The 22,696-nt window shown below is 53.0% G+C and overlaps 1 pseudogene; it reads left to right on the forward strand.

The window, feature by feature from the left end:
- Positions 1 to 1,004: 1,004 nt before the first annotated feature.
- On the forward strand, positions 1,005 to 21,829 carry LOC136512720 (paired amphipathic helix protein Sin3-like 3; annotated as a pseudogene).
- The last annotated feature ends 867 nt before the right edge of the window (positions 21,830 to 22,696 follow it).

Below are 22,696 nucleotides of genomic sequence, written 5' to 3' on the forward strand. Positions count from 1 at the left end.
TCAGGAACGGAACCTGGCCAGTGGATGATACAGTCTTGCGATGTTATCGTTAGCACGAGACCCTCCTGGGCTCCTATTAGTGGTATCCCAAGCATTGGATTGAAAAACCTTTCGACTTGTTCCTGATAGGATTTTGCCGTGCTGTCGAGCCCAAATGGAAAAGAACTCGACTTTTCGAAAGAACTCTGAGGGTAATCCGAGTTGTTTTGGGTTGTGCTCTGGAATCCTGCCAAAAAAGAACTCGGTTTCTTGAAAGCACTCGAATAAGACTTCACCTTGGACACGGAGCTTGAATTCGAGTCGGATGCGCGTAGCCGTGAAATCTTATTCGAATCGGATATTATGAGCTGCGCGAATCTTCTGGTGAGCTGATCCGTCGTAGTTGTCGAAATAGGAAATTCTTCATGATGATCCGGATCTTTGAGGAGATGGCCTTGAAGCCTGCCGTAGTTGTCCGCCTCGCAGATCCATGAGCCGAAGATGAAAGTTGATCCCGTCGGGAAGATCATGTTATCGAGGTCCATCGAGCTCTCGAATGCAAAGTCGCCGAAAGCCCCTACCTGACGCGCCAGCTGTCGATGTTTTACCACCGATAGCCTGCCACGGGGGTCCCGGGGCAGTATGTTCGGGCTTCGGCGTGTGCTGAACTCGACGGTTAACGCAAGAGACAGTCGATTTATCCTGGTTCAGGCCCTCGATCGTGGATCGAGTAATAGCTCTACGTCCAGTCGGCGTTAGCCTTTGCGTTGGATTGATTGTCAAGTGTTGTCTTGTACAATTGTCGTTCCTCTTTGTCCAAGAGCCTTGCCCTCCTTTATATAGTCAGGAGGGCAGAGTCCTAGTCGGTTTATAATGAGAGTTACTAGTAGGATTACTGAATAGTACTACTACTAGGATTACAAGGGAAGAATCCTAGTTAGACTAGATCTTCTCTCTCCTTTATGGGGTATCCTATGGGTCCCGTATCGACAGGGACGGAAGGTATAGTGCTCCTCGACCTTACCGCATTAATCAGGATTTTTGTGCAGCGCAGGTATTTGCGTATTTGCTGCAGCGGTAGGTTGCCTGAGGACGATGGAGGAAGCCGGTGGTGAAGAACGGCTATATAGGCTGCTTGAGCGGCATGGCCAGGAGGTTGTGGGGTTCGTCATGTTTGCTAAGGCCAAACTGAGCGAGAATGCTTACAAGGAGCTCGTCAAGGCAGCACGGGAGATTGTTGAACAAAGGTATAGGCGTATGGTATACCTGCACTCTCCGAGTCATCCTTTTTGTTCCTGGTTATATATGTTCTTCTCTTCTGCTGCAGTTCAAATCCTGAAGGTGGAATCACAGTGCAAAAATGCGAAGAAATTCTATCTCAAGTGTTTGTTGGCCAAACTCGCGTCCTAGAAGGCTTCCGTCACCTTGTCGAATCGGGTGATCCCTCCAAGGATGACCACCCTTCTTTACATCGTGCACTCTCTTTCATGAACACGGTGAAGGTTAAGCGTCTGCTCCTTGTTTGAGTTATTATTATGGCTTGGTGTCCGTGGCTGTTTTTACTTGATGCATAATTTGCTTATTTTGTGTTTGCAGGCGTAATCATCTATATCTAATGAAGATTACGGAGATTTTTTGGTCACCTTGTTTGAGTCGATGACAAAAAAGATCAATGAGCAGGAGACTTACCTAAAGGTGTTTGTTTTTCTTGGTGGTTTGTCGAGAACAATTGGACAGTCATTTTACAACCATTTGTCTTTGTAGGTAAAGAAATATATGTGCCACTGTCCAGAATTATTTCAAACCTTTGAAACTTATTTGCGTCCACCTCTATCGAATGAGCAACCTTGCAGAAGTCCAAATATTAGTATTAGCAAGGTAATGCATTGCATCTCTCACTATTTGCTATGTGTTCCAGACCACATGGGGCTTAGCGGAAGCCCCCATGGCTCATAGATTCTTTGTTTTTCATCATGTATTGGTGCGTTGTTCACCAACCAACAGAACATAAAACTCTTTTTTTCCCTTAACAAATCGTATCATTTTTCTTTTCTTCTGAGCTTGGATGACATCAATTTCTAAATTTTCCTGCGCAGCAGGTTTTATGCATTACTCCAGATGAAAATCATAGCGCAAATCATAGCTTGGATGGTAATGAAGCAACAGGTACTCTGTGGATCTCCGACTTCTTGCAAACATCTACAAGAGGTGTGCCAGTTTTCTCATGTGTTAAAATTTTGATTTGTATCCCTAATTTCCAATAAAAACATAAATAGGACATGCTAATATCACACAATGAATATTTCCGAGAAGTTTATGTGTTTTCTGAAGGTGGGGGCAGTTCTGTTATACATACATATATGTTCTACTGTGTCAATAGAAGCATATGTTATACTAGAAACTTAATGCTTTGTGTAGTTTTCACTTATAAGCATACCCATTGCATTGAAACTCTGTTTGCTTATCTCTGATAGGTAATGGAGAATCACTTCATGCAGAAGAGAATGATGGAGACAAGATTGATCCCTTACCATGCTGGAGTTCGTCAAGGGAATGTTCACACGCTACTCTACTAGCTACTCCCTATTACCGAAGAATGTAAATTCCTATAAATTCATACCTGATCATTCTCAATGCAGTGTTTAAACCCGGATATGTTCACACGCTACTCTACTAGCTACTCCCTATTACCGAAGAATGTAAATTCCTATAAATTCATACTATTCCCATCTCCCCATTTCAACCCATTGACAACCAATTCTTACTTGATCATTCTCAATGCAGTGTTTAACTCTAAAAACAAGCTACAGCACTGAGCTGGGACAGTTCATATTTAACGACATGTTGGTTTCTTCTACCTCAGGGAGTGAGGACTGCTTTAAGTTCAGAACTAAAAATCATTATGAAGAAAATATTTTCAAATGTGAAGATGACATGTAAGTAACCAATTGTTCATCTGCTTCAGTGTGTCTTTTATCAACTATTTCATATAGGTGGCATTTTGCTTGCTCACCGGAATAGTGAATGGTCAATGGTCTTATGATGTCCCCTCTTTACATAATGGTGTTATTTTTCTTATTAGGTTCGAGAGTGACATGCTTTTGCAACGCTACACAGCAACTGCTGACTTTATTAGAAATCTGCAAGACTATGTTGACAAAGATATGAAAATTCAAGAGCATCTAACTCGTAAAAGTGTTATATCATGCAGAATATTTGGAGTCAAGTTTTTTTCTTCAAATTGACTAACTGTTGTTTCTTTTCCTTTGTTTTTGTTCTGTGCAAAGCCTTACATAGGAGATGCATTGAACAATTATGATGAACATGGCCTCGACATGCTTGATGCTCTGTCAGAGAAAATTGATACCAGTATGGCTCTTGTTATTCTACAGTCTCGTTTAAACCAGAAGATAGAAGATTTGAAAGAGGCACAGTCATCTTTGAATAAAACATGCTCAAATATTATTGCCAATAATTACTACAGATCGCTTGATCATCGCAGCTCTTCCTTCAAACAATTGGACAAAAGGAGGATGAGCCCAAAAGGTATTGTCAATGTCCAACTCAACAAGATACATATGATTAGTATTACGTTATGCTGAATCTGAGTTGCATTGAGTCATCAAAGTTTTAAATATTTTTAATATTCAATGTTCTCATCTGCATTTCAATTGCAGCGTTGCTTGCTGAAGCTAGAGAAATCAACATGGCAAGGCTGAACAATGGGGATAAACATCTTTCTGCTTGCAACAATCAATCAACTTTGATCTCGGAAAATGTATTTAAAGATATTAATCTTCATATCCACAAGGACATAGACAGGATGGTTCGTTATGCATGCAAAAGTTGTCCTTCTGAACAGAAGCTGATGATGATTTGGACAACATTAGTTCAGCCATTTGTTTCTATTAGTTATCAATTACAAGAATCGAATGGTACTGTGGCTCCAAAAGAAGCTTGTGAACATTGTGGTCTCAGCAAAACTTTTCTCAGGAGTATCCCTGACTCTTCGCTTGCTAATAATTATTCTTTATCTTCAAAGGTATGCGCATGTATATATAATACTATGTTCTTTCAGATTCATTTGAATTCAAACACGCAGAACGAATTTTTACCCCACAGGGACACTTCACTGCGCTTGTGGAGTAAAGATAACTTGGTTTCTGTTACTTTTCATTTCAGAGAGGTGGATATCTTCTAAATACGTCCAATAAGTCTGCTTCTATACTTGACGCTTGTCAGACTGAGATTGAGGATGGTGAGTTCATACCTGTTGTAGGAAACATCCAGTTTGGATCCATGCTTGGACATGGGAACGTAGCAGCAAGTTGTGATGTTGCTGCTCCCAATGGGGCTGGGTTAAGTTCTCAGTGCCCAGGCCATAGTAATTGTGACCACAGTAATAAATCTGAAGTGCACTATGAATCAAGAGAAGGCTACAACATTGAAATGGGCAAATCAGCATATTCCAAAAGAACAGCTGAACTGTATGATGTGAAAGGCAGCATACCTTGTTGTTCTCTGGTTGTGCTCTTAAGGCTTCACCAGGTATTTCAGCATTTACCTTGTTAAATGGACCATGATTTTATTTGTGTTGGCAAGCTCAATGCCAATACTAGTGTCTATGTTATGAAGGAATAAAGATTGTGTTGGACAAAACTGTCCAACCTTTATAATTGTTGGCACTACAATTTATTAATTTTTCCTGTATGACAGATTTTGTATGAGAGGCTATTAGTAGCAAAGAATCTTTCGGCGGAAGCTTCCAAGAGAGGTTCACACACCTGTGATTTATATGCAGGGTAATGTCCAGGATTATTACCGTATGCATCTGAGCATAATTATTCATGACTTGTAATGTAACAGTTGGTTCTAACTTCACTTTTCTTTTTCCGTTGATTGCTGTAGATTTAAGGTGGAGCTCTTTAACCTAATAACGGGCTTTACTAACAGTTCCAACTTTGAGAAGTACTGCCTGACAATCCTTGGGCCGAGATCCCATGTACTTTTTACTCTGAATGAGGTGATAGACCGAATTATCAAGCAGGTAATCCAAATTTAGCGTGTGATGCACATTAGAGATGCTGACTAGTGACTACCTTGCTTAGTGCTTAAATGTTAGTAAACCCATTGCACATGCCTGGTCACATTAAAGCTTCCACTTACCTGATCCAGTTAATCTGTTCTTCCAGCTCTGTAAAATTTGTCCAGTTGCTGACAACTCGATTCTTCAGACCCATGAGGAAGTGAGAAGACCGGCCGCAGGCAAAGATTTATCTTGCCATCAAAACACGAGAACTGTAAGTTTCAAATCCTTTCTGTTAGTTACCATCAATATGCTTCTGATGTCTGTCAAATTCAGCCTGAAACATGTCTAACCCTCTGTCGATGTTTTGGACCGGGAGATCCTCAACCAACTAGTGAATTTGTGCTGCGTGTTCCTAATCCCGGATGGTGATGCAAAGAGACACAAGGCTTATACTGGTTCAGGCAATTGGTGCCCTACGTCCAGTCTGAGAAATCGATCTTGTATTCCTTGCACCGAAGTGCTTGTAGTAGGGGGTTACAAGCCATGTGAGAGAGGGAGCTAGTCCCAGGTCTCGGCGGGGAGTGATGTGGGCTGCTTGAGACGTTGCTCTCAGGCGGCAGGGAAGTGTGCGTGTTACAGGGTGTTGTTCTTCGTGAGTGCCTGTCTCCCCCCTAGAAATGGCCCAAGTCCTTTCTTTTTATAGTTTGAAGGGAGGACAAGGGTAGTACATGTGCTAACTATACGGCGTCGTGTGAACAGAGGCGGCGTATCTGAGCCCTGTAGCCTGTTCCTGTGGCGGTGTGGTCGTCGGAGCGGTCCGTCCTTGGAGCGCTGGGGCAACGTGCTGGTCACATCCGATCCTGTGCGTCATGGGAGCTCCAGGGCTGCCTCGGAGCGGGCGCGGCGGTCAGCGTGCGGGTCGCTGTGGATTGACTGCGCGTGAGGTCGAGGCTCGATTGGCACCGATGCCGAACCGCGGTGGGGGGTCTCGGCAGACGTGAATCCCAAGATAGTCGAGACCCTGACGTAGAGTGCCGAGGCCCGGAGGGAGCGGTCGATCTGGTACACTGGTTCGGAGACGATGATGACCCGGGCCAGATTTCCCATGTTGCGTTGTCCTCGGGGCGGGGGTTACGAGGCACAGTGCAGTTCAGGCGCTGATCGTGGGCACAGTGCCAGAACACAGTGGCCGGTAATCCCCGCTGCGCCTTATCCCAGCCGGTATGGCGTTGATGTGACTCCTTGTCTTGTCGGCCGCTGCATGGTGTCGAGCCGTCGTTCGGCTGAGATTGCGGGAGTGGTTGACGTATTAATGGGACGTGACATGCTGTCGGGAAGACCGGTCGAGGCGGGAGCAACAGGTTATTGACAAGCCAGCCTCGAGCGATACGGAGAATAGCTGTCTCACTCGAGGCTGTACGCACGGGGCCTCGGGCGAGACGGAGATTGGGCTCCTTGCCGATGCCTCCCGTGAGAGGCCTCGCGCGAGGCGGAGATTGCGTCGGGGCGCCGAGACCTCCCGTGCGAGGCCTGAGGCGAGGCGGAGAGCCGGTGGGCTCGGACGGGGCTGGTGATGAGCCCATGGCTTACCCTCTAGCTTTGTTGTTGATGTGATTTAAGTGACCCTTTTGGTGTACGCTCGGGGTACCCCGTTTTATGGTACCCGACAGTAGCCCCCGAGCTTTAGGGGGAGTGCGTGCACTCTCCCTAAGGGTTTGTCGAGATTTGGCTTGCAGCGGCCTCTGTAGGGATTGTGTCTCGCTTCTTGAGGTTTCAGTGGGTGCACGCGAGCGCACCCGCCGGGTGTAGCCCCCGAGGCCCTAGAGGAGTGGATTTTACTCCTCTAGGGGCTTTTTTCGTGTTTTGAGTGAGGAGTTTTTATCGTATTTGCCGAGCCCACAAGTGCGAGTTCGGGTCGCGGGGTTTCGGCAAAGTCACAGGGAGAGCCCCCGAGCCTCTGCACGAAGCAAGAGGGCGGTCAGGGGTGCCCCTGATTTTTTGTGCGACCCTCACACTTCCTTTTCGCTCGGAAGGAGGGGTGGAATATGCCAGGCTACCCTCGGTGGGCACGAGCGGTGGCACTTCCGGTGAGCTGTTATCGGGTAAGTCCGAGTGGAGGCCCACGCCCCGTTCACTAGGGGATGGCTAGTGGTCCGGAGACGCACTCCAAGGGTACCTGAGGGTTTCTCTGGTGGGTGCCGAGGCCATTCGCTGGGCCCCGGTGGCTCGGTGCCTCCCTACGGTGGGATCCCATTCGGAGACCTCCCTGTCGGTCTCGGACATGACTTAGGACGCCCCGAGCAATTGCTTGCTCGGGCCTCGGCCATTCGTGGGCTCGCCCATAGTCGTCCCTGACTCTGTTGCCCTAGGGCGGCTGTCGAAACCTCAGGGGGCCCAGCCTTTGAACCCCTGGACCGTAACGGGCTCGGTGCCCTTTATCGTATTTGTAACAAAACTTCCAGCGTGGGCTTAGGTCGTTTGTCTTTGTCTTGGGTGCAGAAGGAGCCCCCGAGCCTCCGCCCGGAGCGAGATGGCGGTCAGGGGTCCCCTGGCTTTTTTGTTCGACCCTCACATATCCTTTTCGTTCAGATGGAGGGGTTGTTTGCCGAGCCCATTCGGGTGCAAGCCAGAGCCGCTGGGTCTCGGCAAGGTTGCAGGAAGAGCCCCCTAGCCTCTTCATGGAGCGAGAAGGCCGTTGGGAGTTCCCCTAGCTTTTTGTATGCCCTCGCACGTGAGGGTTTATCTGCCGAGGCCCCTTTGGGCATGAGCCTGGGTTGCAGGGTCTTGACATATCTGTAGGAAGGGCTCCCTAGCCTCTGCACAAAGCGAGAGGGCCGTCGAGAGCTCCCCTGACTTTTTGTACGACCCTCGTGCTTCCTTTTCGCTCGGAAGGAGGGGTTGTTTTGCCGAGCCCCCTCGAGTGCGAGCCGGGGTCGCTAGGTCTTGGCAAGGTCGCAGGAAGAGCCCCCTAGCCTCTGCATGGAGCAAGAGGTCCGTCAGGGGTTCCCCTGGCTTTTTGTACGACCCTCACGCTTCCTTTTCACTCAGAAGGAGGGGTGGAATGTGCCAGGCTACCCTCGGTGGGCACGAGCGTTGGCACTTCCGGTGAGCTGTTATCGGGTAAGTCTGAGTGGAGGCCCGTGCCCCGTTCGCTAGGGGACGGCTAGTGGTCTAGAGACACACTCCAAGAATACCAGAGGGTTTCTCTAGTGGGTGCCGAGGCCGTTCGCTGGGCCTCGGTGGCTTGGCGCCTCCCTACGGTGGGATCCCATTCAGAGACCTCCCTGCCGGTCTCGGACACGACTTAGGGCGTCCCAAGCGTTTCGCTTGCTTGGGCCTCAGCCCCGTGTGGGCTTGCCCGCGGTCATCCCTGACTCTGTTGTCCTAGGGCGGCTGTCGAAACCTTAGGGGCCCAGCCTTCGAACCCCTGGACCGTAATAGGCTTTGCGCCTAGTTCCTTCATCTAAAAGGAATAGGGCGGGGGGAATATCTTCCCCATCGGCTCGACAATGGCTGGCGCGCCTTTTGAGGCAGTTTTCTGGGGAGACGGAATGACGCCTGCCGCCACAGCGGTCGGGCGTGACGTGGTGTCAGCGGATGGGACGCAACTATTCCCGCAATTAATGAGAAAAAGGTGGGCGCGTGGGTGGTAAAATTGGATCGGGGTTAACCGCGCCGGATCCAGGGGAAACTTCCCCGATTTCATCGCCCATCCGTTTTGCCTTCACCCTGCATAAATACGCAAAGAGCCTCACCCCTCCCCACCTTACCTTGCCTGCGTTAGCTCTGCCCCCATCGAGCCGTCGCTAGAGCAGCGGGTGCTGGGAAGAAGAAGGGAGAAGAGCGAGCCAGGGAGAGAGCGAGAAATAAAGAGAGAGAGAGAGAAACTCACCGCCGTATTTGATCCCTCCACCGCATCCATGGCCGGCGACATTGTTGTCATCGAGGCGGACCCTTGGGATCCATCTGACGTCACCGCGGAGATGCTTCAGTCGCTCGTCGACGGTGGACTCCTTCGTCCGGTGATGGACCCCAACAGGCCAGAGTGGATCGCTCCATCGGGCAAGCCGGAGCCAAGGCCTCGCGACGGTTATGTCGTGAGCTTTGTCTCTTTTCACGAGCGTGGCCTCGGCATCCCGGCGGATTGGTTCATGCGGGCGCTCCCGCACTACTATGGCGTGGAGCTCCACAACTTCAACCCCAACTCCATCGCACAGGCGGCCATCTTCGTCGCTGTCTGTGAGGGGTACTTGGGGATTGCTCCCCATTGGGAGTTGTGGCTCCATCTCTTCCGGGCGGGGCATACCACTAAGCCGATGGGCATGTCGGGAATAAGGAAAGCGACAAGGGCCGGCGGCTGCACTCTCCAAGTGCGCCAGGACCGCCAGCACCTCTACATCCTGGCCTAGCTCGCGTCATCCAATCGTCGATGGTACACGAGCTGGTTCTATCTTCGCAACGACGATGGAGGACTCCCCCCTACACTAGGCGGATTGTGGGGAGCTACCCGGAGAGGTGGAAGTACGGCGTCCCGAGGAAGGATCAGCCCAAGCTGCAGCCGCTTCTAGAGGGGCTGGAGAGGCTACAGGGCCGTGGCCTTACCGCGGCTATGGTCGTGGCTGCCTTCCACCGCCGGAGGGTGCTGCCGCTGATGGCTCAGCGGTGGCGCCTGTTCGAGATGAGGCCGGGTGAGCCCAATGAGGGCATCCGGATGTCCTCCTCCGCCCTTTCTGATGAGGAAATTCTTCGTCGGGTGAGGGAGACAGTGGAGCCAAAGCTGAGGGGCGGCAACCTAACCCCCATCGCGATGTGCCTGTCGTGGGGGTTCCTCTCGTAGGTAAGTCATGCGCCACCATAGCCCCCAAGCCTCCTCCATTTCTCCTTACTTCTCGTTCCCTTATGCGCGTTCGCCATTCCTGCAAGGGATGAGGGACGTGTGCGCCTCTCTACCGCCCGTTCTCGAGGACCCGAGGCGGCGGGCGATCAACCGGGCACACGCCGAGGCGCATAAAAAGTAGAAAGACACCAAGGCGGCGAAATGCACGAAGAAGATCCTCACACGCGAGGAACTAGATAAGCGCCGCCGGTAGCAAAGGAAGGATGGCCTCCCATTGGAGGAATCCCGGTCGTTGTCGATATCGACGGATGCCTCGGACGGGGATGACAAGGACGAGATGGGGCGAGGTCCCCTGGACCATCTCCCTGACATAGGGGAGGTGGTGCCTGGGGTGTTGGCAAGCAGTCCGGCACTCTCGGGAGGAGGAGGAGGAGCTGACCCAGGGTCAGCAATTGCCCGCTCCAGGACCGAGGCCGACATGCCCGAGGCACGGGCGTTGGGCAAACGCACTGTCAGCCCGGTGGGCTTGGGGGCAGCGGTAGAGCAAGTGGCGGCGAAGGCGACGCAACTGCCCCCACAGAGGACTGAGGGGGCGTTAGGGTCCGTTGAGGACCAACCGGCGCTGATGGACACGGAGGCCATGCCTCTACCGCCGCCACCGCCTTTGCGAACAAGGGTCGCCGTGGCGAAGCGGTTGCCGCCCCGCTCGAGGTAGGTGTATTTTTGGTGGGGTTGTAGTGCTTTCCGTTTGTTCTTTTGTCTTGTGCTGACCCTATAAACGTTTTGTCCTTAGCCGGAAGCGACCTGTGGAGGCTCCTACCTTGGCGCACCTTAAAGTGCTCAAGGTTAACCCCAGCTCCACCGCCCACTGGGTGGCGGAGGCACAAGCCGCCCTACAACGTGGTGCGACATCGGCGAGGGCTGACCCAAAGGAGCCGGCCACCCAAGGAGGGGCTACCGAGGTGGCCCTAACATAGGAGGGGGAGGGAGCGCCTCTGCCCCGCGATGGCAAGGCCCATGGGTCAGATGCGGCCGAGGTTCCCTTGGCTACCAAGACCACCGGGACCAAGGTCCCTGGGGTTTCACAGGCCAGGGCGATGGAGGCTGCAGCGCCCGGGACCATCAAGGCCGCTGCGGCGGGCACCGGAGCCCTCACGACCGCCGAGGCCACGATGGCGGAGGCCGGAGCCCCCGAGACCACCGAGGCCACGATGGCAGAGGCCAGAGCCCCTAGGACCACCAAGGCTGACGTGATTGTGGTGAGGCCGCTAGCCCAGGAAGTGGAGATGAGGGCGGTGGAGGCCTCGGTGGCACCCTTGGTTCAAGGCCTGCTGTTGTTGCGAGAAAGCGCTCGAGAGGTGGAGGTCCTTCCGATCTCCTCTGACGATACTTCCTAGGTGCAGGAGATGGCTAGCGCCGAGGTGGCCGGTGTCATGGAACAACCGGTTCTAACCCCGGGTGAGTGAAGCTTGGCCCTCGCGCGAGTACGACCCGAGCCCCATGGGTGGGAACACCCGTGTGTCCTGTGGTAGAGCCAAGACGACCCTAGGACTGAGCCCCTATTTGCCCTCAAGGACACGGCTGAGGGCAGCCGCTGGGACACGTTTGAGCAGTACCGCTAGCTGGCGGAGCGATCATTACGGACGACACTGTCCGTGGTGGCCAACGATCTGCCCGGAGTCGCCCAGGTTCGTGCTTTCTTCTCTCATGTGGTGGTCTTTTTCTGAGTTTTCTTTGTAGGGAGTGACCCCTATTCTGTTTCCCCCAGGAGCTCGAGACCCGGTCTCTTAGTAAGTCAGTCTTTCTCCGGCAGGAGAGGGACGTCTGGGACCAGCTTCAATGGCAGAAGGGCCTTCTTGCAGGTGCCAACGAGCTCCTATCGACGTGGAGCGCAGAGGTGGAGGACCTCCGCCTTCGTTGTGCCAACACAAAGGTCGAGGTAGCCACGGCTCAAGAGCAGCTCGCCCCTCTAGCAGCGTGGGTCAAGGAGTTGGAGGAGGAGCTCACCCGCGTGGCCAATGATCGGGATGCCTTTAGGTCTCGGGCCGAAGAAGCCATGGCCTCAGGTAAGGCTCTTGCTGGGCAACTGGGAGTGGAACAGAGTGTGTACTAGCTAACAAAAGGCGCTTTGGATGAGGCCCTTGCAGCGGCTGAGGCCTCGCAAACCGAGGCTATGGTTTGGAGGGGAAAGGCCAAGGGTGAGTCCTAGTCCCCTCGTTTTATTTTCTTTTCCTTATGTTTGCTCCCTAACTTCCTGGTGTGACGCAGAGCTGGGGAGTGAAGCTTCCAGGGCGGCCGAGGCTTCTAGAGTCAAGGCTCAGTGCCTAAAGGAGAAAGCCGAGGCCTTTCGGGTCGAGGCCCGACACTGGGAGCTTAAGGCCAAGGGTGAGTTCCGTAGGCTTCCATCCCTATTTAGCTTGTTTTTTCCCTCGCTCAACCCCATTCTGTTTTCTGTGGTGCAGAGTCGGAGGCGGAGGTCACCTAGGCGGCTGAGGTTTCCGTCGTGGTGTAGACGGTGCTCGAGATCGAGATCAAGGAGCACGACGCGCTGAAGGGTGCCGCCTGTGCCGCTTGTGAGGCCCTGGTGGTCGAGGGGGTTCAGTCAGGCAGCTCCCTTGGGAGCCGTCTGATTGCGCTGAGCGGTCAAGTGTGTGAGCGGCTCCGAGGAGGGCTACATATGGGCGTCAAGCGTGCACTGGCCGTCATCGCCTCGCACTACGTTGGTGTTGACCTTCAAGCCATCAGCGATGGCTACGTCTTGCCCAATGATGATGATGAGGCCGACGAGGTGGTGACGAAGCTATTGGAGGAGGCAGAAGGCCCTGGCACCACGCTGGCAACGTTGTTTGAAGAGGAGGTGGTCCCTCCCCCACCGTCTGCTGATGTCGGAGGTCCTGAGCCTTGACCTAGGCCCAAGCGGCCATGTAAATAGAGTAGGAATTAAATTTGTATCGTAACGCTTGTGGCCGTCAAGGCCTTTCTTTTTAAAGTACTCATGTTTCTTTAATCGCTTGTCTTGTATCTCCGAGCCTCTGCCCTCTTGTTGTCTCTGATCAGATTTCTTTGCAAAAAAACCCTCTTGGAGCCTAAGCCATCCACCGGGCAGAAGGTGGTGAGGGAGCGTCGTAGCTCGGAGGCTTAGGCCGTCTTGTGACTCTACCGGCCTTCTGGCCCTAAGACAGGCTTTCGGTCCTTGGGTTTTTCACAACTGATTTGTCAGAGCGTACTAGGGGGTTTGGCGTAGGAATTTTATCAAAAAACGACTAAAAATGGTGCATGGGACTTAGGGGGAATCCCCCATCTAGCCCCCGAGGGAGATTTGGTTCTACGGAGGCAGAGCCGAGTCTTCCTTATAGTGTCATCGTATTGCTGAGACCAACAATGGGCTCGGGGGGGGGGGGGTTCTCGAAAAATTAGAAGAACTAAAGAACGTTTTTCAATTGTATTCCGAGAAAAAACATATATACAATGCTTGGAATTTTAAGGGTAAAAGTGATGTAGTTGTTCTATATTCCAAGCGTTGGTGAAGATTTGGCCCTTCTCGTTGGCTAGCTTGTAGGTCCCGGGCTTCAGCACTTGGGCGATGATGTATGGTCCTTCCCATGGCGGGGTCAGCTTGTGGCGACCCTTGTTGCTCTACGCCAGCCTCAACACCAGGTCGCCTACCTTCAAGTCTCGGCTCCAGATGCGCCGGGCCTGATAGCGTCGTAGGGTTTGCTGGTATTTAGCTGAGTGTAGCAGCGCGACATCTCAGGCTTCCTCCAGTTGGTCGAGGGCGTCCTCTCAAGGGGTGCAGTTACTTTGTTCGTTATAGGCCTGTAGCCTTGGAGAGCCATATTCCAAGTTAGTGGGGAGGATGGCCTCGGCCCCATAGACTAGGAAGAAAGGCATGAACCCCGTGGCTCGGCTTGGAGTATTCCTTAGGCTCCAGATGACCGATGGGAGTTTGGTGAGCCATTTCTTGCCAAACTTCTTCAACCAGTTGTAAATTCTTGGCTTGAGGCCTTGTAGGATCATGCCGTTGGCACGCTCTACTTGGCCATTGGTCCTTGGGTGTCCTACGGTCGACCAGGCCACACGGATGTGGTGGTCGTCGTAGAACGTCGAGAATTTTTTGCCGGTGAACTGTGTCCCGTTGTCGGTGATGATGGTGTTAGGAACCCCAAACCTGTGGATAATGTCAGTGAAGAACAGCACTGCTTGCTCGAATTTGATTCGATTGATCGGACGAGCCTCGATCCATTTGGAGAACTTATCGATTAATACCAGTAGATGGGTGTAGCCCCTAGGGGCCTTTTACAGAGGCCCAACCATGTTGAGCCCCCATACGGCGAACGGCCACGTGATGGGGATGGTTTGGAGGGCCAGGGCTAGGAGATGTGTCTGCCGAGCATAGTACTGGCATCCTTCGCAGGAGCGTACTAGCTTGGTGGCGTCGGCGACCGCCGTCAGCCAGTAGAACCCTTGGCAGAAAGCATTTCCCACGAGCGTTCGAGGCGCCACATGGTGCCCGCAGGCCCCTATGTGCAAGTCCCAAAGCAGGGCTCGGCCTGCCTCAGCGATGATGCATCATTGGAGGACACCGGAGGGACTTCACCTGTACAATTCATCATTGCAGAGGACGTAAGTCTTAGCTTGGCGCGCAAGCCGTCGGGCTTCAGTCCTATCACTAGGAAGCTCCCCCTGATCAAGCCAATCAAGGAACAGGATTTGCCAGTCCGCATCTTGGTCGATCTGTGGAGGCTCGGTGTTGACTTCCATGACCTCGGGCTTGATTGAGAGAGTCTCAGCAGCGGAGGGGGCGTCGAGCCCCGTGGTGGTTTTGGCTGGTGGGCCCTCCTCTGTTACCAAGGTGTAGTCAATGGAAGGTTTGTGGAGGTCCCTGGCAAAGACGTTCGGGGGGACCAAAGCTCGTGCCGAGGCCATCTTTGCCAGTTCGTCGGTGGCCTCGTTGTACTTCTGCGTGATGTGGTTTAGTTTGAGACCGTCGAACTTGTCTTCTAGGCGATGTACCAACTTGCAGTAAGCCTCCATTTTGGGGTTGAGGCAGTTTGACTCCTTCATGACTTGATCGACGATGAGCTGCGTGTCACCCCGGACGTTGCGACGCCGTACCCCAAGTTCAATGGCGACTTGCAAGCCATTGACGAGGGCCTCGTACTCGGCCACGTTGTTGGAGGTGGCGAAGTGGAGCCGCACCATGTAGCGCATGTGTACTCCAAGGGATGAGACGAAGAGGAGACCCGCGCCTGCCCCAGTCTTCATCAGAGACCCGTCGAAGTACATGGTCTAGCATTCTGTCTAGACTTGAGCAGGTGGTAATTGGGTGTCAGTCCACTCAGCCACAAAATCAGCCAAGACCTGAGACTTAATCACTTTTCGAGGCGCAAAAGTCAAGGCTTCCCCCATAAGCTCGACGGCCCACTTGGCTATCCTACCTGAGGCTTCCTGGTTATGGACTATCTCTCCCAAGGGGAAAGATGATACCACGGTCACTGGGTGGGACTCGAAGTAGTGACGCAGCTTGCACCAGGCCAGGACTACAGCGTAGACTAGCTTCTGGATGTGGGGGTAACGTGTTTTGGTCTCAGAGAGCACTTCGCTGATGAAGTAAACAGGTCATTCGGTGGGTAGAGCATGCCCCTCTTCCTGCCTTTCTACTACTACGGCAGCGCTGACCACTTGGGTCGTTGCGGTGACGTAGAGTAAGAGGGCTCGTCCCTGGCCGAGGGTACCAGGACAGGAGGATTAGTGAGCAGTGCTTTTAGCTTGGCGAGGGTTTCTTCGGCCTCAGGGGTATAGAAAAAGTGTTCGGATTTTCTCAAGAGGCGATACAGAGGCAAGCCCTTTTCGCCGAGGCGCGAGATGAAGCGGCTCAGGGCCGCAAGGCATCCCATGACCCTCTACACTCCCTTGAGGTCTCTGATTGGTCCCATGCTGGTTACGGCCAAGACCTTCTCTGGGTTGGCTTCGATGCCACGCTCCGAGACTATGAATCCTAAGAGCATGCCTCGGAGGACCCCGAACACACACTTCTCAGGATTGAGCTTGATGCCCTTCTCTCTAAGGCATTTGAAGGCTATCTTCAAGCCGTTGATGAGATCCTCGGCCTTTCTGGACTTGACCATGATGTCATCCACATAGGCCTCGACGGTTCGCCCAATGTGGTTGCCAAAGACCTAGGTCATGCACCGCTGGTACGTGGCCCCCATGTTTCTGAGGCCGAAAGGCATAGTCACATAGTAGTACATGCCGAATGGGGTGATGAAAGAAGTCACAAGCTGGTCGGACTCTTTCATCTTGATTTGATGGTAACCAGAATACACATCAAGGAAAGACAGGGTCTCGCACCCCGCAGTGGAGTCAACGATCTGATCGATTCGGGGTAATGGGAAGGGGACTTTTGGACATGCTTAATTTAAACCGGTGTAGTCTACACACATCCTCCATTTCCCATTTTTCTTCCTAACTAACACAGGGTTAGCCAACCACTCTGGGTGGGACACTTCCTTGATGAACCTGGCCGCTAAGAGTTTCTGCACCTCCTCGCCGATGGCCCTACGCTTTTCCTCATCGAATCAGCGTAGGCGTTGCTTCACCGGTCTAGAGCCAGCTCGGATGTCCAAGGCATGCTCAACGACCTCCCTCGGTATGCCCGGCATGTCCAAGGGACTCCATGCGAACATGTCGGCATTTGCATGGAGGAAGTTGATGAGCACATCCTCCTATTTGATGTCGAGGATGGCGCTGATCCTTAGCGCCCAGTCGTCGGGGCAGGCAGGGTCGACCGGGATGAGCTTGATGGCCTCTGCGGGCTCAAATGCCCCTGCATGACGCTTGGAGTCAGGCGCCTCACCACTGAGTTGGTCGAGGTTGGCGATGAGGGTCTCGGCCTCTGCGAGAGCCTCGGCGTACTCGATGCACTCGACGTCATAGTCGTATGCATGTTCGTACATGGACTCAATCATGATGATACCGCTGGGGCCTGGCCTCTTGAGTTTGAGGTAGGTATAGTTGGGGACTACCATGAACTTGGTGTAGCACGGCTGCCCCAGGATGGCGTGGTAGGTTCCCCTAAACCCGACCACCTCGAAGGTAAGGACCTCCTTGCGGTAGTTGGAGGGGGTGCCGAAGCAGACGGGAAGGTCGGTGCACCCGAGGGGTCACGTGCATTTCCCAGGCGCGATGCTGTGGAAAGGTGCGGCGTCGCCTCAGAGCCTCGACCGGTCGATCTCCAAGAGCTCTAGGGTGTTGGCGTAGAGGATATTGAGGCCGCTGCCTCCATCCATCAACACCTTGGTGAGTTAGGTGTTGCCGATGATCGGGTCGACAAAAAGTGGGAACTGCCTAGGATTCGGAACATGGTTGGGGTGGTCATCTCGATCAAAGGTGATCGCCTCCCGAGACCAGTCGAGGTACCGAGGAGTGGCCACCTTGACCGAGAAGACCTCTCAGCGTTCCCTCTTTCGCTGCCACGCCGTAAGGCACACCGAGGGTCTGCCAAAGATCATGAAGGTGTTGTGCACCTCGGGGAACTCGTCGTCCTTGTCATCGTCCCAGTCACCGACGCCCTTCTGCTTGGCATCGTCGTCGGGGAGCTTGAGCCTGGCATAGTAATGCCGCAGCATGGAGCAATCCTTGAGGGCGTGCTTTACCGGGCCTTGGTGGTAAGGGCAGGGTTTCTTAAGCATGTCATCGAAAGGTCTGGGGCCCCTAGGGCCTCGGGGATTCTTGCGTTCCGTGGCCGTGACCAGATCGGCCTCGAGGACGGCCCGCTTCCCCTAGCAATCCTTCTTCTTTCTTTTGGGGAGGCGGGGAACCGAGGCCTCAGGGGCCTCATCCCTCCGCTTCCCCTTGGTGTCGTTATCGGGGAAGATGGCCCCTACAGCCTCTTCACCTAAGGCGAAGTTGGTGGCGATGTCGAGGAGCGCGGCAGCCGAGCGCGGCATGTTCTGGCCTAATTCTCGGACCAAGTCTCGGCAGGTGGTGCCAGCGAGAAAAGCCTAGACGATCTCTGAGTCGCTGACGCTAGGCAACTCGGTGCACTGTTTAGAGAAGCGCCGAATGAAGTCTCGGAGAAACTCGCCTGGTTTTTGGCAATAGCTCTTAAGGTCCCAGGAGTTTTCAGGGCACACGTATGTGCCCTAGAAATTCCCGACGAAGATCTAAACCAAGTCGCGCCAGTCATGGATCTGAGAGGGAGAAAGGTGCTCGAGCTAGGCTCGCGCTGAGTCTGACAAGAGCAAGGGGAGGTTGCGGATGATGAGCAGGTCATTGTCCGCACCGCCTAGCTGACAAGCCAGGCGGTAATCAGCAAGCCAGAGCTCGGGGTTGGTCTCACTGCTATACTTTGTGAGGTTGGATGGCTGGCGAAACTAGGCTGGAAACTAAGCGTTGCGGATGGCTCTGCTGAAGACCCATGGGCCAGGTGGTTCAGGAGAAGGACTACGGTCTTCCTCACTGTCATAACAGCCACCTCGATGCAGATGGTAGCCTCGAGCGGGCCCCTCACTGTTGTGGCGCCGTCGTTGGCTGATCACCTCGTGGTCGCCCTGAGCCTCGTGTCGGTTGTCGAGGCGGTCATGGATCAAGGGGACCCTGTTGATTGTTGGCGCCCGAGCGGGCTCAGGATGAACCGAGGCCTCCCTATCCTGCCGATGCAGTGCTGAGGGGAGGTCTGAGACGGCACCGCGCCGCCGGGAGGTGGAACTCTCGGCCGGTTGCACCGCGGCGGTCTCAAGGAGATCTCGGAGCTCACCGCGAACCTATCACCCTTTCGTGGTGGAGGGCTCGGGCATCACGTGCACTAGCATCATCGTAGCCGTGACATTCTGGCTAGTGCGATTGAAGATTGGGGGACGATCGTCCCCTTCATCGTCGTTGATGCGGTGGTGCACGTCGCGAGCCCATCGTTGGGTTCCTCCGCCATCAGCGTGGCCCTGCTGCTCCTGCTCGAGAGTGTTTTGGAGCTGTTGCAGAAGGAGTCGATCTTGCTCGACCTTGGCCTGAAGCTCACGGAGCTGCTCCAGGTCCGGGCGTCGAAATTGTCCGAGGGCAAGGTTCTCGTTCCATGCTACTGGTGGAACAATGCGTGAAGGCGTGGCATCACCCATTCCCTGATGAAGCGGAGTGCGGTTGCCTACCCCCTCATCCTCATCGCCCATGCTTGGCATCCCAAGTCCGACGTGGAGGCACTCACGAGTGGGATCGTAAGTATCTTCATCGTCAGAATCAGAGTAGCCAAAGCAATAGTCACTTGCGGCCAAGAAGCAGCGCATGATTTTGCGGTCGTGGAGGTCGTAGAAATCCGCTCTAGCCCATGCCTCGTCCTCCTCTGAGGAGTCGGTGTGGGTGTGGGTCGACACGGTGGTGTCGAAGTTGAGAACGAAGCGCTGGCGGCGCCCTGAGAGATCCACGTGAGTGGAAGCGTAGGCGTGAGCATAAGTGACAATGGCATTTCTCAGCCCAAAGGGGTATGGAGATGGTGTCGTCGCCAAGCTCTGCTCTGCCAGTGTTGGCTCCTCAGGGAGTGGTGGAGCGGAGCTTGATGTCGGGGCGTCACCGGGTGCCACCGGCGTTTTTCCCTTGTCCAGGCTTAGGCTAGACAGATCCCCAACCAGGGACCCTGTGCCAACAGCTGGTCGTAGGATACCGACAGAGAGCGGTGAGTCACCCTAGGTTCGCGTAGCATCGGGGTGATCCTGCTCGCGTCGTGCCCGGTGAGCGCGGCGAGAGCGGCCGCCCGGGCACCGCCTGCGCCTAGGCTACCGGTGCGTGACGTCGTCGTCGGCAGGCGGGGCTCAGGGTGTGAGAAGTACCATGTCGTACTCGTGTCCTAGAGACATGAACTCTAGGCTCCCAAACCAGACCACCGTGCCAAGACGCAGCAGTCGTACGGGGTCTGCCATCCGGAACTTGTTGGGATGACGAAACTGACACGTAGAGGCCCCTACCTGGCGCGCCAACTGTCGGTGTTTTGGACCGGGGGATCCTCAACCAACTAGTGAATTTGTGCTGCGTGTTCCCAATCCTAGATGGTGATGCAAAGAGACACAAGGCTTATACTGGTTCAGGCAATTGGTGCCCTACGTCCAGTCTGAGAAATCAATCTTGTATTCCTTGCACCGAAGTGCTTGTAGTAGGGGGTTACAAGCCAGGTGAGAGAGGGAGCTAGTCCCAGGTCTTGGCAGGGAGTGATGTGGGCTGCTTGAGACGTTGCTCTCAGGCGGTAGGGAAGTGTGCGTGTTACAGGGTGTTGTTCTTCGTGAGTGCCTATCTTCCCCCTAGAAATGGCCCAAGTCCTTTCCTTTTATAGTTTGAAGGGAGGACAAGGGTAGTACATGTGCTAACTATATGGCGTCGTGCGAACAGAGGAGGCATGCCCGAGCCCTGTAGCCTATTCCTGTGGTGGTGTGGTCATCAGAGCGGTCCATCCTTGGAGCGCTGAGGCGACGTGCTGGTCACATCCGATCCTGTGCGTCATGGGAGCTCCAGGGCTGCCTCAGAGCGGGTGCGGCGGTCAGCGTGCGGGTCGCTGTGGATTGACTGCGCGTGAGGTCGAGGCTCGGTTGGCGCCGAGGCCGAACTGCGGTGGGGGGTCTCGGTAGACGTGAATCCCGAGATAGTCGAGACCCTGACGTAGAGTGCCGAGGCCTGGAGGGAGCGGTCGATCTGGTCCACTGGTTCGGAGATGATGATGACCCGGGCCAGATTTCCCATGCTGCATTGTCCTCGAGGCGGGGGTTACGGGGCACAGTGCAGTTCAGGCGCTGATCGTGGGCACAGCGCTAGAACACAGTGGTCGATAATCCCCGCTGCGCCTTATCCCAGCCAGTATAGCATTGATGTGACTCCTTGTCTTATCGACTGCTCCACGGTGTCGAGCCGTCGTCCGGCTGAGATTGCGGGAGTGGTTGACGCATTAATGGGACATGACATACTATCGGGAAGACCAGTCGAGGTGGGAGCGACGGGTTATTAACAAGCCAGCCTCGAGCGATACGGAGAATAGCCATCTCACTCAAGGCTGTACGCACGGGGCCTCGGGCGAGACAGAGATTGGGCTCCTTGCCGAGGCCTCCTATGAGAGGCCTCGCGCGAGGCGGAGATTGCGTCGCGGCGCCAAGACCTCCCGTGCGAGGCCTGAGGCAAGGCGAAGAGCCGGTGGGCTCGGATGGGGCTGGTGATGAGCCCATGGCTTACCCTCTAGCTTTGTTGTTGATGGGATTTAAGTGACCCTTTTGGTGTATGCTCGGGGTACCCCGTTTTATGGTACCCGACACCCTCACTTTCCATCCACTCCATCTGGATAAAAATAGTGGGACACATAAAAAAGAATAATTGGTGTTACATGAGTTATATCGAATTGACATCTTGCTATCTGTTGTGTCCTCCCCCGTGCTCAGTCTCCAGGCTGTCCAACAAATGGTTCACTTGAGCATGATCCTCAAGAGGAGGGAGAGAAAGGTAGCAAGCACAATGGCGATATTGTTAAGCCGATGCAAAACCATTTTCAGAGAAGGTGGGTGTCCTGACTAGGCTAGAAATCTTTGCTCTTTGTTCCAGCTAGTTGTGTATTTCTTTCTACTATGTTCTAACATGTAAGGTATATTATGTTTGTCTCGCAGGAAAAAGCACAAGTTGGAGAGCAGTCCAGCTAGCATATAACTCAGACCTGCATAGATAATTCTAGCCCCAAAGAAAGCCATAGTAGAGTAGCTGTTGTGAATTTTGCATTGCTGATCCATCATGTGTAGTGTATGCTTTGGTGTAGTGTTGTCACTTTCCATTACTAGTGAAACATGTGGTCAGATAGAGCAATTGGAGTGTGCTCTCGAGTCAGAAGAGAAGGATGTCTGCCAATACAAAGTGATTGAATCAAAGCAAATGTCACCTAATTCATGAGTGAAATTCGCCTGTTGCCACCCAAATGGCCACATGCCTCTAGCTACGATAAGCAAGTAATTAAGGACTGAGTGTGTTTTTTCCTCAAGAAATCTGGATAACATGCTGAGCACATTTTTCATTATAGAAAAAGAAAACTCTCACATAACGACTAAAGCAGGAAGAGAACGATACAAACTGGAGACAAGAAAAAGGGCAAATAACGACTGCTAAGGGGTGAATCTGTCATATACACTACAAAATATATATACTATCCAAAAAACTGGCATGGATCTACATGGTAGGGAGAGGGTGTGGATGTTGGTAGCTCTATTTAGCACCTTGGGTTTAACAGCCAATTTCTTTCTCCCTTCACACAAGCAAATGCCAACGTGGATGCAATATATAGATAGCTAGGGTGTCACCATTGAAATTATCCTTACAAATGTACCATGATTTGCATCGAGATTTACACACTATATATCAAGTTGTCATACAATCTCTCCATCCTAAAAGTATAAACAAACCTTTTAAAAAGCAACATTCACATGCAAACTTACCATAAATATCTATCACTAATCCAAATATAGTAATCAGGGAGGGCTATACGCATCATTTGTTGTAACCATAATATGTGCTAAAATTGTTTGGATGCATTATGTTTTAGGACAGAAGGAGTAGTATCTCTCTCTTGATGTGGATGACTTTTCTTTCCTTAATTTGTCAAGAAATCCTAGGAGTCCTTACATTTGAGCGGAGGGATCAGTAGGAGCCACCACGAAAATTGAGTATCCATGTGTTTTGCAAATTGTTGGTTGGATAACCGACACAGATAAGAGTTAGATGACCGGTAACATGGATGAGAGATTTTATAGTAGTACCATTTTAGTGAGGCACGTTGGGCATTACAAATCTGGTGAGTAGAAGATACAACCAATTTCAATGACTATTCAAGTTATTGTTTCGCT

Source organism: Miscanthus floridulus, chromosome 16, assembly GCF_019320115.1.
Source record: "Miscanthus floridulus cultivar M001 chromosome 16, ASM1932011v1, whole genome shotgun sequence".
Lineage (NCBI taxonomy): Eukaryota > Viridiplantae > Streptophyta > Magnoliopsida > Poales > Poaceae > Miscanthus > Miscanthus floridulus.